Below are 15,524 nucleotides of genomic sequence, written 5' to 3' on the forward strand. Positions count from 1 at the left end.
GCAGTTATCAGGTGTGTGTCAATTTCAATATGACCACACTGTAAAACACCTAAAAACTCTATATTCTGGAGCACTTATAAAACACGAATGTGACGTGGGACTATTTAAAGGACGTAGAAAAAAGATATATCGCCACGTCGTATGGATAAAGTTGTATCCAGAGCTCCAGACACATCTTCAAACCGATGATTTAATTGCGCGTACAACATACTTGTATCAATAGGACCAAAGTTCACCATAATCACTCCAAAAATAAAAATTTAGGAAAGCTCAAATTTTTTCTTCTTCTCTACAAAATCTCACTGCTCAAATTTTTTATTCTTCTCTACAAGATCACTCAACTCTCACTTCTTCTTCTCTACAAAATCACTTAACTCTCTGTTGCAATGTGAGAGTTGAGTGAATTGTAGCTCACCTAAATAAGGTGTTTGACTCTTAGACATTGGCTTGGAGGTAAGCTTCAACAGCCTTGAACTATATTGCCTTCTCCTTTCCTTTCTTGATCTCTCTCCATTAATCTCAACATCGCCCTCGGTGTGGTAAATGTTCCTGTTCTTGCAGATGTATCCCCCATCTTCAGTTGGGACAATCGTGACATGATAAGTGATGGATTCAAGAACGCCCGCCAGGGCATCACCCTCAACAATGCTGTAGTCGTGGGTCAAATTCTCCGTTCCAAGAGCATCAATACGGTGTTTGCTCTTATACTGGCCGCCCTCCCAAAATGGATGATTGATCTTGACGGTTTCAGCACCACCATCTCCTTCCGAAATTTCGACACTTTTGATAGCCTGAGGCATGATTTTAGGAATAAGGGTGTCTGTGTCGAGAACAACGGACTTAAACATCTTGGTGGCTGGGATAGAGGAAGAAATCTTAATATTGTAAGTGATGGCACCCATGGCAGTGATTTTGAAGCTTGAAATGATAAGAAGGAAGGTAATTTGTTAATTGCGTTGGCTGAGTGATAGGAAATGCAAGAAGTAGAGCTGCAAGTTATACTACAAAATACAAGATTCTTCTGTGGATTTATATCCTACTTTTCATGTAATATGTCGGGATTTTCGACGACTTTACCCCAATATAGTTGAACAAAAGTCGATTACTATGAACTGATCTAACAATGCAGATGGATATTTTTCGGTTTGCAACGATGGCTTGCAGCATAAACTGTAATTAGCACCTCATTGTGGACTAAGTCGTGTTCTCATCTTGGCGTTAGTTGAAGAGAGTGGTTTCATTAATTATCAGGGTGAATAGAAATTTACCACCTATGATATTGAAAATGAGCAAATTATTCTCCTATAAAAAGCATATAACAATTTACTTCCCTATACTTTTTAAAATGAAGTAATTTACCTCTCTAGACAGTAAAATATGTGGGAAAAGCTTTCTAGACTTGTTGAAATATGGCCCATGACCCTTGGTAGGCCCAAGCCCATTAAGTTCTTCTCTCATTGTCACTTAGATGGCTCAGGCCCACTCTTGTCAATGGCCCACTATGACTAGCTCGGCCCACTCTTGTCAGCCTATTGCCCCAACTCCTTTTGACCCGACTGAAAATGTACTTAATCCCTAAAACCCTAACTCTATTCTCATCTTTTGCCTTCTTGTTTTATCTTCCTCCCTTCTCTTTGATTTCTCTCCTTCTTCATTCTATCTTTGATTCTTATGGCATTGAAAATAATTTTCCACCACCTCTTTTCACCATCCTCTTCAATGCAAAACCACTATAAATCCCTGTGTGGTTTCTTGTTGTTAAGAAGAATAATAATTGTCATCTCCTCCTTTCTCCTTCTTCTGCTCCGATTAAAAGTTTTTTGTGAACCCTAAGTGTGTGAGAAAACCTTTATAATTTTACAAGAGGGTCTGTGTAGCCCGTTTAACGATTGGGTTTGAGCAACCTTGAGTTTGACGGCCGGTCTTAGTGATCGTGGGTTGTCCTCATTAGATCTGGCTCTCTGAGCTTTATTTGTTCTTTCTTACTGTTTATTTAATATTGTTATTGTTAGATCTGTACTTTATTCTTTATGTTGATTTAGATCTGTCTGTATTATTGGTCTGCAATTATCTATGGTAATACATTGGATTTTGTATGAAATGTATCCATGTCTTACTTATCTTTTTTTTATATGAATTGTATCATGTCTGACTTACTTTTTTTTGTTTGTCCTCGGTCTACAAGTGTAGAAACAGTCAGCAATACTGGTGGCCCCTCATGAACTCAAGAATCAGTTCAAAGCACTCAACAATCTTCAAAGGTGAACATTATTTATTTTATTTAAGTACAATTAATAGTTTAGCATTTCTGATACTGCGCTCATGTAGCCAAGCCTCATGCACATAATGCCATGTCACTAAGTACCAACATCGGACTGGTGCTTCAAATCTTTTTGTGTGTATGCAACTTCGATTTTTCTTTGTCAATTAGGATTTTGTTATTGGTGTAAGAATCTAATATGGCCTCTTTTCAAATATAGCTATATAGCTCTACTGTAAATTTGATAATAGAATCAATGTGTATTGATCTTCTATTTATTCGATGACAGGCATACATTGACTTTGAGATATCTGAGGCTGAATATGAAAGAACTAGAGCACTTTATGAGAGGCTTTTGAAGCGCACAAAACATTTGAAGGTGTGGATTAGTTATGCCAAGTTTGACGCATCTGCTATGGATGAGGGCTTGTAGGAGTCAGACTCGCGAGAAAGTGATTATGAGCAAAAGAGAAAATGCCTTCAGCGAGCTAGAGGTAAGAAATGAAATCCTGCACGTGTTATTTCGTTATTGTAGTCCTTATACCAATTGTTCTCATTCTTTGTTTACTTCATGGTAGTGAACTAGACCTCACAAATTTTATGTGCTCATGATCTGTTTTTGAAAGACCCCTTAGCTACTTCAGAACTTCTGCCTCTGAATCGAAAGAGGAAATGCCAATGCTTTTGGAAGAATGGTTGAACATGGAAAGCAACTTTGGCAAAGTTGGTGACGTTGATTTGGTCCGTGCTAAGCTGCCAAAGAAACTCAAAGAGAGAAGGCAAATAGAAACTGAGGATGGTCCAACCGGGTATGCATTTGACCTTCATCCCCCCACCCTCCCCGCCAACAGTTGTTTCAGCCTATATTCTTTTGGCTTTTGTCCCTTGTAATTAATAAAAGAAATTTTTTGTTCTTATAGGCAAATAAAGTTAATGGGCCATGGTTTTCTTTCTTTCTTCTTTTTTGTTTTTTAGGTGTTGTGTTTTTTCTGTGGACTTATATAGACTTAGGCATAAATTCTATACTTGAAAAAATCTCTCTTGGTTGATTTGTGGTGATCCCTCCGCAACTTTTGAATTTGAACTTATTTGGCCATGAGTTGTCAGAGTTATGCGAAATAGAGTTACTTTCATGAGTTTGCCTTAAGATACACGTTGTGTCTATTTTTGTCCTATTATAGTATATGTGCTATATATATTAGAACTGGGATTGTATATCTATTGAAGCTCATTGAAACTAAACTGTTGGCGGCGGCAACCAATTCTGATATTTCAATAACCTGCAGGAATGAGGAGTATATCGACCATCTTTCCCTGAAGAAACGCAGACAACAAATCTTAACATTTTGGAAGCAACATATAAGTGGAAGAAGCAAAAGATTGCTTCTGATGATGATTGCTTAGGTAACATGAGTCGGCGTTGATCGGACTTTGTTGATATTGTTTGGTGATAATGTCATTGTTTCCTTTCTGAGTTTCACATCCTGTACCCTTCTGGTCTTGTATGTATGTGTCTGTTGCCTTCTGTTATACAAGTTTCTCAAAGTGCAGGAGAGCAATTTGGTTGTATTTGCATCACACACTCCACTTTTCTTTTGTTTTGATTCTTTTCTTTTTTTCGCAGCCATAGAATTAGCATAATAGAGGTATGGACTGTATGAGTTTTACTTTTACAGTGTACTTTAAGCAGCTTGTAGTGTTTTGTTTGCTTTTTTAGCGGAATCTGTTGCATTTCATGGATTCACGTTTAAGCTGCTTGTGAGGATGTGACAGGATTATTATTATTCATGGGGATTATTTATTGCCATTGTTTCTTTCTTGGTCAAGGGGCCTTAAGGGTTAATGGGTTTTTTGTAGGCTGGTCATAGCGAATCTGCCAGTGGAACAACCCAATAGTTTGATGTTTGCGACTGTAGACCAGCAAAGGTTATTCCCTTCTGTTAATTTTTGGAGATGTGTATATGATGATATCATAGATGAATTATCAAGGGATTTTTTTCCTTTTCATTATGTTACGCTATAAGTTCTTTGTTGGTTTTTGGGTTAATTCATTATTATGTTGCAAAGAATTTTCTGTTTATTTATGGATTATATCCAATGCTGAGCTTAAGAGGCCAAACCCTGTATACAGGAACTAGTATGTATGATTCGGATTGATATGCGATATTCATCCAAATTTGATGTTGGAACTTTGCATTTCTTTCAACTTCTGCATGGGATGATCATATGTGCCGTCTGCATGTTATCATTTGCTATCGATTGTTGACTGTTGACAACTTGAATTGCCTTGAGTCTTAGTATTTATGGCTAGTTTATTCATATGTTGTCTCAATTATAAATTATTTTTGTTACCTTACATTATTCCCACTTTTTAAATGCCTTTTTAATGAATTCTAAAAAACTCGCCTATGACTTTTTTCATTACATGTAAGTTGCTCATTTCTATTTGTTGCTCTACAAAAGCCCCTACGTACTTTGAAATTTGGTGCCATTTTAGTTTTTAAAGTGTAGAGTCCAAACTTGTTAATTATCATTCTTTTAATGCTTTTTTTGGAGTAAAAAATTATAATCCATGGATATGAACATGATACGATACGGACATAGTGACACGTAAAAATTTTAAAAATTAGGGCACGACACATACTGACACGGTATATATGAATATATTTTTTATTTTATGTATTTTTAATTTATCGTAAAATTTAAAATATGTAATATGAAAAATATCAAGGTAAAACATAACATAAGTATGTTTTATATCTAAGTTCTTAACTAAATGTGATTTAAAAAATATACATAGTTGTTTTGCAATTAAAAAGTATGTAATGAAAAACTTTTAATAATCAATATTAATTAAACCATTATGATCATTTCTTGAAGTTTTAGAAATTTATTAAAAAAGATTTAATTTTGAGATGCGTTGAATTATTTTTTTCCTTTTTTTATGAAGCTTATAACTCTTTTTTTTTTTTAAAAGTAGGATTAAAAACCAAAAAACATGTAGCTTTTATTAAAATATAATTTTTTTTATAGAAATCAATTTTGAAAGTGTTATTGTAGAAACAATCACATTTCCACCAAAAAACAAATTTAATTTATTTAACCACATAATCAAAACAAACAAGCATTTAAAATCAATGTATTTAAAATTACACTGAAAATTGGGCTGAATAATTTAATGGGTTAATTGTGTAATTGGTTAGATCCGATTAGAAAAATTAATTGACCCGAACTATATTTTATATATATATACCAAGTTAATACATTTTATATATAATTAATTAACTTTGTTAAAAGAAATAATAATTAAAAATTAAAGACCAATTACTAAATTAATAACAAAGATGTGTTGATTCACACGTCTCGAACAAATCCATTTCAAATTTCATATTTATATTGAAAGAGAGAGCTATATACAAAAAATATAATAATTGAAGAAAATACAAGAATATTTTTACAAATTTGCCGGTAAAAACCCCCCAATCCACCGGTAAAAACCCTAAAAAAAATCACCTCCTCATCTCCTGAAAAACAAATCCACCGGTAAAAACCCTGAAAAAATCACCTCCTAATCCCACCATTTTATCGTCTCCTCGCCCCTCCATCCACCCATTCTCAGCCTTTCACTCTCATTTTCACTTCTCACCCAAAAATACAGAGGAGTGAAAAACCCTCAAACAACCGCTAGAGAGAGGAACGATTAGCAGAGAGGATCTTGGAATTTGGGGATTTTGCTCCGAGTGATTAACGCTTTGAAGGGGGTTTTGCAATTTGAGGTTTTTTTCTCTGAGTGATTTACGCTTTGGAGGGGGTTTTGCAATTTGGGGTTTTTTCTCCGAGTGATTAACGCTTTGGAGGGGGTTTTGCAACTTTCTGTGAGATGCAACGACAGAGGTAGTAGGTGGCGGACACAACACAGAGAAATCCAAGAAAGAAAAATCCCGCTGGTAAACCAAATTCTTGTCTAAATAGTGCTAATTTCATGATTCTGTGTTTCTTGTACATAACAATTCGAGCACCTTTTGTATGGTTATTTAATTCTTGACTTCTTATAGTTAAAGACGTATTTATCTTGATTACACAAAGGAAGAAATGGTACAACTTTTAGAGGTCTAAAGGTTATTTTTGTTCTTGTCTAAGATTCTTGAAACATTATCTCTAATTTTCTGTAAATTTAAAGAGGTAAGAGTTTAGTAAACTTTATTTTCAATGAGTTCTTTTCCTTTCTCGGGTTGATGGTGCTACTCATATGTTTGGCCATTTTTTCAATGTTATGCACATATCTTTATGTGGTTATTTTATGACACATGTGATTAGTTGTTGCACTAATTAAGTTTCGTTAATGGCAAATGTCTGATCCATCTTAGTCGAATGCCGAAGTATTGTACATGCAGTTGTTAAAATAAATAAATCACATATCAGCTCGGCCAAACATCCTCTATTTAGTGCCTCATCTTCCCAGTAAAACATGAAGAGTACATTGTGCATTGATTATAATAAGATTAATGTGTCGTTTAACTTTTCTCATGCAATGCTCCCATTATGGTTCGAACCCTGGATATACTTCTGATCATAAAAGAAATATGGTTTAACTGAAATAGACTATCTTCTGGAATTTGTTGACTTGCAGTCTTTTTCCTGTAATAAATCTGTACCTGAAATTTTCTATGCGGTGCGTCAGATTATCCATGCTTGTTTTTAGAAATCAAGTATTGGGATGGATAGAGTAAAAATAATTGCATGCAAATAATCATAGTTTTTTAATGAGCACCCTTTGTATGCTTTCCATAGCTTACTGTTTCTCTAAGTTACTCTTTTTTTCTTGATTGCTGCCATCATGACTTACCTTCTCATGAAGTGATCTTAACTATGCTTTCTTGACTTACTTTGAACTTTTACAACTTGTATCTAAAGACGATTGCTTATAACAAATTTTCATTTGCAAAGATTTGGCCGATGGCTGTCCAGTTTAAATACGGCAGTTAAATATTGATTGACAAGGCGAATTTTGGAGTCGGCAATTGGCATGGCTTCCAAAGATAAGGTGTGGCATAAGATGATATATAACAACTTTATTCCTCATTTGATGTTTTTTTGTGGTTTTTTCTTGATCTATATGAAGCGCATACCAGAGGGGTCATATTAATAGAGTTCAAAAAAGATGTCAAGATATTGATTCACTTTCCACATTATTAAATATATAACAGTTCATGTACTTTGATACTAGGAATCGGACAATGTTTCTTTGTTACAGGACAAATGGAATTCTATCTGGAACTCATTGTTTTGTAGATGGAGCCAATCCAAAACTTATTTGCTGCCCTTCTTTAGCCAGTATTAGAATGCTTATTCATGTTCATTTTCTTTTGAATCACATTGATATTCTTCTGGCAGCTGTTATAATGTACTTTGTCGTAAAATATGGGTCTTGCCAGTACCCTGTAGGCTCTCGTACTTCATTTCAATCTTGGAGATATGGTCTTTATTTGGTCCTTCAGCATGTTGCCTTCATCTTGTGATGACTGCTTGCTAAAGAATATTTTGTATTTGATATCCAGAAAACCTAGCCATTATGTTGTTGTATAACTTTTATCTTTATGAATGGGAGGAATAGTAACTTAAGTATGTATAATCCATGTGAATTAATGTTGCCAGTTATCAGATCCGCAGTTGAGAAATGCAGTTCCTGCAATGCAGAAATGCTGCTGATGGTTTTTCCATCCTAGAATTTTAGCAGGCAGAGATATGCTCATCAGCATGAATTGAGAGATTTGATGCACTGACTAGGATTCCGAAATGCTGAAATAAATACTTTTGCAATAGTATGGAAGAAGTTTATACTGTAAATTTCATAGCATGTCTATACAACAATCATTTATTATACCTTTCGTAGGTAGTCATACTACAACACAACATTTGAAATGACTAATCCGCTTGTGAAATGGGTAGGTGTACATTTCTGTATGATATTTCCACATTATATAAATTTTCAATTTTGTTTGACTCCAACAAAGTAACCCGTCCCATTACTGCAGAGTGTTGTTCTAGGAGCAAAGGATTTGCTTAAGCGATCAAATAGCATTGATTATTTACACAGCTGAAGCACGAAAGGCAGGATAGAGCAAGGTTTCAAGTCAAGAGTTATGCTGAGGTGATCCCGTAACTTATATGCAGTATGTGTTGTAGTTTTTGTTTGTGATCTTCTTGAAGGTAAGTTTCGCAGTTCTATATGTAGAAAAATTTTCTATGCTTAAATTCATCTATTCTTTTAGTTTCTTTAGCTCATCATTTTTAATTAATACATGCTAACAATAGAATAAGATTAGAAAGAGGTGGAAAGCTCTACAAAAAATAGTTACTTGTTTCAGAAATATAAATGAAGATATGAGTGACTTGTGCTCTGTACAGGTTATGAGATATTATTCCTATTGCATTAGATTGACTTGAATGACAATCTTTCTTGTAATAAATTAACAAGAAATTAGAGCCTATTATTCATTGTGATAATAGAATTAGATCAGCTAGGGAATTGCTCTGTTGGATTGTAGATATCTGGGGATTCAAAATTTTTATTTGGGGGTTGACATTTTTTATTAAACACCGATCTTGTGAAGGAAGTTGGTGTGTCTTGAGCAAAAATATGCGAATTATCTTGTGGTAGCACTTGAATTTTCTGAATGTTGTCTTGTTATATCTCTTAGATTAACAGGATATTTTGGTATAAGTCGTGATAAGTAGGAGAAACGAGCACTAGTGCCATATAAAAAAAATAAGTTGTGTGAAGTGTGTTCCATTGACTGCATCAAATAAACAATGTTAAAGTATCAACACAAAAACCCTTTGTGTGAGCTTTTGTACCTAAGCACTTTCATTTAAATAGTGCTGCTACATCTCCTTTGATTGAGGGCATCAAACATAGTGTGTACATTCTAGAACTTGCTTGTGTAATACATTTTGAGTCCACATTCTTGTAAGATTGGTGCATGAAAGTGATAAGGGCACTTAGGAAAACCCCATTAACCTGAAAATAGCCTACCTTGACTTCACGCTTAGAAAACTCATTTGAGCCTTGGCTTTTCTTTTCTTGGTTAAACCACATAATAAGCCAAATTATCCCCTTCTTTGTTATTTTCCTCAAGTGACTTTTGAACCCATTCAAGGGATGTTGTCGGCTTGGTTGCTTGTGAAATGATTCAAGTAGTATACAAGGGTCGCGTTCCTAGCCCCAAGGAGAAGAAAGAAAGAAATGATGAAACAAAAAAGAAAAGAAAAGAAAGAAGAAGAAAAAAGAAAATAAAAAAAAGAAGAAAAAAGAAAGAAAAGAAAGATTCAGAAAAAAGAAAGAAAGAGGAAAAGATTCAGAAAAAGAAAGAAAGAGAAAGATGAAAGAAAGAAATGGAAAGGAGGAAATGGAAAAAAAATGATCAAACACAAAGAGAGAAAGAAGGAAGGAAAAGAAGGGAAAAAAAAAAGAAAGAGGAAAAGGTTCTGAAAAAGGAAGAGAGACAGAAACAGAAAATGAAAAGTTTGAGTAGTTTGATTGTTCATATCACTTGAATTGATTTGAAGGGAAATGAGCTTGGAAGGATGAGCAACTAGGTCGGCTTCACTCCTTTGAATTAATAAGCCACATTCGACCTTTATTTTTCCACACCTTGTCCTAAACCCGGTTACAACCATGGAAAGACCCTTTGATTCATGCATTGATTTGAATTTCATTGGTGGAGGAGATTTGATTCACAAGCAAGCCTATGGTAATGACATGCTATGTATTGATTTGAGTGGAACCCAAATTCTCAAACACTTTGAGTGATTAGAGTGATATCCTTTGTGAGAGTGTTGAGACTTGTTTCATTTCATTTTGATAAAGTCAATGGGATACTTGTGTGTGTTGAATGTTGTGCTACAAGTGCTTGTTCTCAATATTGCTATCTCTTCTTAAACTATTAAGTCATGTTAGTCTAGGGGATATACTTGACTGACAGGAAAGGAAATTTGAGACTAGCTACTTGGATAATTCGTGAATTTTGATTGAGACATGCTTGAGGGTAAGCATGGTTTCAGTGTGGGGAATCTGATAAAATATATTTCAACGCTCCTATGGGTGCTTATTTCGAGTAATTGGAGGGGATTTTATTGTGTATGTCAGTGTTGTTGAGTTACCCCAATTTCCTAGAAGATGAGAGTGTAAGGTAGGTGATAATGTTTTACACATAACAATTTGAAGTTATAAGAGCCAGATTAAATTCTTGTGTTATTGGGCTAGGTGGATTTTTGTCTAAAGTTCAAAGCTAGCATGTCTCATAATTAATATTGTGTTGTCGTTTTCAGCCCCTGTATTTGTGTTCCTTATAATTAGTTCACTAATGGGATCAAGAGAAGCATTTACGTAAATACTACTTTCCTATTCCTTTTGTCAATCTAGGAGTCCATTTTTTTTTTTTTCACCCAAAACACTGAGAGTTAATCTTAATTGGTTAAACCGCTGCACTAAGAGAATTGCATGAGATTACAATAAAATGTAGAAACCATTATGGTCCTTTTGGATGATATGTTAAAATTGATTGTACTATTTCTGATAGTGCATATGCTAAAATCTTTCAATATACAACCTCGAGAGTTCATGGCCTCTGCCATTTTGGGCGGTCTGTGTTGGCTTCTTCAAAAATAGGCTTCTGGAATTCATAATTGGAATGGCATGTGGTGACGTCTTTGAGAACTTTGCAGTCTCTTTTTTCAAGCATAAAGACAAAAGGTAAATTGTCTTTTTTTCTTAATTTTTATAAAAATAATTTCTCTTTTCTATCTTTTTACATTATGATTTTCCATTATTTCGTTCTATTAGATGCATTATTAATTAAAATTACATGTAAACTTAGCAATCTTATTTTATAGAATGAATCTGCTCGTGTGGTAGACACTGTGCTCTTCCGTGCTTGGACTCAGGTCGAAGTTTGTCGCTTTTACCATCCTCTGACAACAACATTGCATCCACTCGATAGGACTTGGCAAGGAATGAAAACACTTGCTGAACTAAGGATGAAGAAAACCTTCCAAACAAGGATTCACTTTACACGGTGAGAACATAACTCCTTTCTTTCCTACTCCAACCTTAAGAAAGAAATAGAAATGGATCAATACACAAATTGAGGGGTACTTCTACTACAGGTAGATTGTATTTTAAATTGGTGATTTTAAAAAAATTATTCTTTAATATGTTTTGTTATTTATTAAAGTTTTAGCTTTAGTATTTTACATTTATGCTCCATGCACAACTTTATAATTAAATGTTATCGTATGTAGACTAATAAGATAATTGTTTTTATTAAATGCTATTTAGTATTATTCACCTCGTTAATAAGTTTTAATTGACTTAAAAAATTAGAACTTCTAATAGACGTCTTTTCAGTTAAAAGCTACTAAAATTATATTTAGGTGGTAGTAGTACTATCGTTGTATAACTAATTCTCATTTATTAATAAATATAGTCCTTAAGGTTATAAATGTCTTCTCACACTTTTATCTATGTAGTGTAAAGGAATCTATGGTTATTAGATAGTTTATTTTTCTATTAAAACTTTGTCTCTTGACAAATTTTTATTTGTTATTAAAAAGAAGATTAAGTTATCATTCATAGTTTTTATGTACAATTGAGACATAGATTACTTGATTTTATTTTATCATAATATTGTTCATTACTGTGTGTGTTTGATCACAATATATTATAAAAAAATGGAGGTAATCCTTTTATCTTTTGATGGCTCCTTTATGCATTAGTTATTAAGGTCAGTATGTTTCTTCATTGTTCTAAAAACAAACTCTTGTTTGCAGTTCTGATTTATTGTCTTTGCTTTGCGGGTGCTAGCTGATACATAATTGAACATGTGTACAAGTTTCTGAATATTTGTGCCTTCAGCATGTTTATGAAACATGACATTTCCTTGATGATTTTGCTTGTTTGCAGCTTCTGATTTATTACCTTTGCTTTCCTGGTGTTAACTGATACATAATTGAACATGTGTACATGATTCTACATTATGGAGTAGGTGGATAATATATTTTTCACAAATGTAATCAATAACTAAACATACTTATATTTCCTTTTGAATATATCAGATGATACAAAACCATAACAAAGTAACTGTTACTGATGTTAAGAGACCCTAATTTGAAGGTATGTAGTAGTTTTTGATATATTACAGTTGGAAGTTATAGGAGTCAGATTTAACTATTTTGTGTTTGGTCGGTTTTTTGCCTAGATTGTTATGGTACTCATTTTCACCAGAACTGGGATTGATATGTTTGAATCCTTGTATAGATGTTAAAAAGATTGTGCCACTTCTGGAGAGTTCATGGCCTCTACCACTCTGGGGCATGTGAGTCGGCTGCTTTTGTAACTCATAATTGGAATGACATGTAGAGAGGTTTTGGATAATTTTGCAGTCTGTTTTACCAGCATAAAGACAAAAGGTAACGTGCCTTGTGGCATTGATGGTCTATTTCTGCATTGTGGTATGTGAAACTATTTGTGTACAACACCTTGCTGCCAGACTTTCTGAATTTGTTCAGGTGTTGAAACTCTATTGTTGCTCTCCATTCTTCAGCTTTTTGGTGCTTAGGTTACACATTCAACTAAAATACAACCCTGTAAGAGTCCTAGGTTGTTCCAAAAAGAGTCCTAGAATGTAAGATGATGATTGCTAGGTTGCTCAAAAAAAAATGACTCACGTTTTCCTCCTTTTCCCCCATACATTGTTAAGCTATTAAATTTATTACTCTATTCTATCTTTTTAGATTATGATTTTTCAATATTTTCATTCTGTTAGATGCATTATTAATTAAATTACATGTTACTTGGCAATCTTATTTTATAGAACGAATCTGCTCGTGTGGTAGACACTGTGCTCTTGCATGCTTGGACTCAGGTCGAGTTTGTTGCTTTTTACCATCCTGTGGCAACGACATTGCAACCACTAGATAGGACTTGGCAGCAATGAAAACACTTGCTGATATAAGGATTGAAAAAACCTTCCAGTGCCAGTCAATAAGGATTCAGTTTACTTATAACTCCTTTTCTTTCCTACTCCAACCTTAAGAAAGAAATGGAAATGGATTAATAAACAAATTGAGGGGTACTTCTAAATTCTAATAAAGGAAGATTGATAACTTTTTATGGGTGATTTTATAATATTTTTTGTTATTTATTGAAGTTTTAACTTTACTATTTTATGTTTGTGATAAATGTGATAAATGTAGACTAATAGGATAAAAAGATATTTAGTATTAATCACCTCTTTAATAAGTTTCTAATCCGTCTTTTCGTTAAAAACTACTAGAATTATATTTAGGTACTACTATCCTTTTATAATTAATTCTCATTTATTAATAAAAATAGTCCTTAATGGTATATATCTTCTCACACTTTTATCTATATAGTTTAAATCAGGTAGTTTCTTTTCCTTTTTTTTTTTAAATCAGGTCTTATTTATTATTAAAAAAATTATTAAGTTATCATTAACAGGTTTTGTGTATAATATAGACATAGATAACATGATTTTTTTCATCATAATATTGTTCATTACTCTGCTTTGGATCCAATATCAGAATGGAGGTAATCCTTTTATCTTTTGGTGACTTTTTTATTGATTTTGTTATTAAGGTGAGTATGTTTCTTCTTCGCTCTACACAAAACTCTTGTTTGCACTTTCTTATTTGTTGTCTTTGCTTTTCGGGTGATAGCTAACACAATTGATTATGTGTACAAGTTTCTGAATGTTTGTGCCTTTAGCGTGTTTATGAAGTACGGCATTTCCTTTGATGTTAAGGTATGTGATACTTTTTGACACATTACAGTTGGAAGTTATAGGAGTCGGATTCAACTCCTGTTATTGTGTTTGGTGGATTTTTGTGTAAGCTTTATGGTAACTCTTTTTTGCCAGAATTGGAATTTTTGTATCCTTGTATAGATGTTAAAAAAGATTGTGCTACTTTTGAGAGTGCATATGCTAAAATCTTTCAATTGGTAGCCTAGAGAGTTCATGGCCTCTACCGTTCTGAGCAGTCTGAGTTGGCTCCTTCATGAATAGGTTTCTGTAATTCGTAATTGGATTGGCATGTGGAGAGGTTTTGGATAACTTTGTAGTCTCTTTTACCAGCATTGCCTTGTGGCATTGATGGTCTATTTCTGCGTTGTGGCATGTGAATTGTTTGTGTTCAACACCTTGCTGCCCAACTTTTTGAATTTGTTCAAGTGTTGAAACTCTATTGTTGCTCTCCATTCTTCAGCTTTTTGGTGCATGAATTACACATTTAACCAAATATAACCTTGTAAGAATCCTAGGTTGTTCCAAAAAGAGTCCTAGGATGCAAGATGATGAATGCTAGGTTGTTCCAGAAAGTGTTATGTTTTTACAATATGATCTTCCAATATTTTCATTCTGATAGATGCATTATTAATTAAAATTACATATATATTTTTACCAATCTGATTTTATAGAATAAATCTAGTCGTGTGGTAGACATTGTGCTCTTGCGTGCTTATTCATGGTCAAAGTTCCTCATTTTACCACCTTGAGACAACAGCATTGCAAACCCCTCGATAGTGCAGGGACTGAAAACAATTATTCAAAGGAGGAGGGGAACAAAACCTTCCAGTCAACAAAGATCACGTTACACGGTGATAACATCCTGTTGTCACTCTTTTTATTCCTTCTCCAACCTTAAGAAAGAGACATAATTTGGTTAATATACAATTGGATTTTTTCATTTATTAGAAATAGTCCTTAAAGACTCGATTTAGTGTTATCTGTATAATTTAAATCTTTATTATTAATCAAATGCAAGAGACGAATGGGTCATTTTTCCATTTGTATTTTGCCCCCGATTTTTTTATAAACGAATTAGTCAAAACTCATTTCTATTTAGTGTTATCTATATAATTTAAAATTTTTATTATTAATTAAATGCAAGAGACAAATGGAATCATTTGTATTTTGCTCCCAATCTTTATAAAAAGGAATAATTTCAAGTTGGCTCACCATATCCCATATTTGAACCTCATCAATGTATTATATATTTATTTTACAAAGAGATAATTTATATTTTGGTTTAATAAGTCAGGGACTTTTGGTCCTCATGTTTATAATTAAAAATCTCTTTATTTTTTATGTGCAATATCTAATAATAAAAGATTTTTAATGCTTATTTATTTTTGTTAATCTTAATTGAAATTGTCTTAGGAAATATATATCTTATGCCAATTTAT

The 15,524-nt window shown here is 33.4% G+C and overlaps 1 long non-coding RNA gene and 1 pseudogene across 3 annotated transcripts; one reads left to right on the forward strand and one right to left on the reverse strand.

The window, feature by feature from the left end:
- Positions 1–435: 435 nt before the first annotated feature.
- LOC105179339 (major allergen Pru ar 1 pseudogene) lies at positions 436–902 on the reverse strand (annotated as a pseudogene).
- Positions 903–5,805: 4,903 nt separating this feature from the next.
- On the forward strand, positions 5,806–15,125 carry LOC105179337 (uncharacterized). Of its 3 annotated transcripts, XR_016066896.1 has the most exons (7): positions 5,806–6,207; positions 7,208–7,304; positions 8,154–8,205; positions 8,296–11,015; positions 11,156–11,337; positions 12,377–12,434; positions 12,579–15,125. It is a non-coding gene; the product is annotated as an uncharacterized LOC105179337 (long non-coding RNA). The 3 variants fall into 3 exon arrangements; XR_016066894.1 differs by lacking the exon at positions 8,154–8,205; XR_016066895.1 differs by lacking the exons at positions 7,208–7,304; positions 8,154–8,205.
- Positions 15,126–15,524: the final 399 nt, after the last annotated feature.

Source organism: Sesamum indicum, linkage group LG8 (assembly GCF_026168435.1).
Source record: "Sesamum indicum cultivar Baizhima isolate 11 linkage group LG8, ASM2616843v1, whole genome shotgun sequence".
Lineage (NCBI taxonomy): Eukaryota > Viridiplantae > Streptophyta > Magnoliopsida > Lamiales > Pedaliaceae > Sesamum > Sesamum indicum.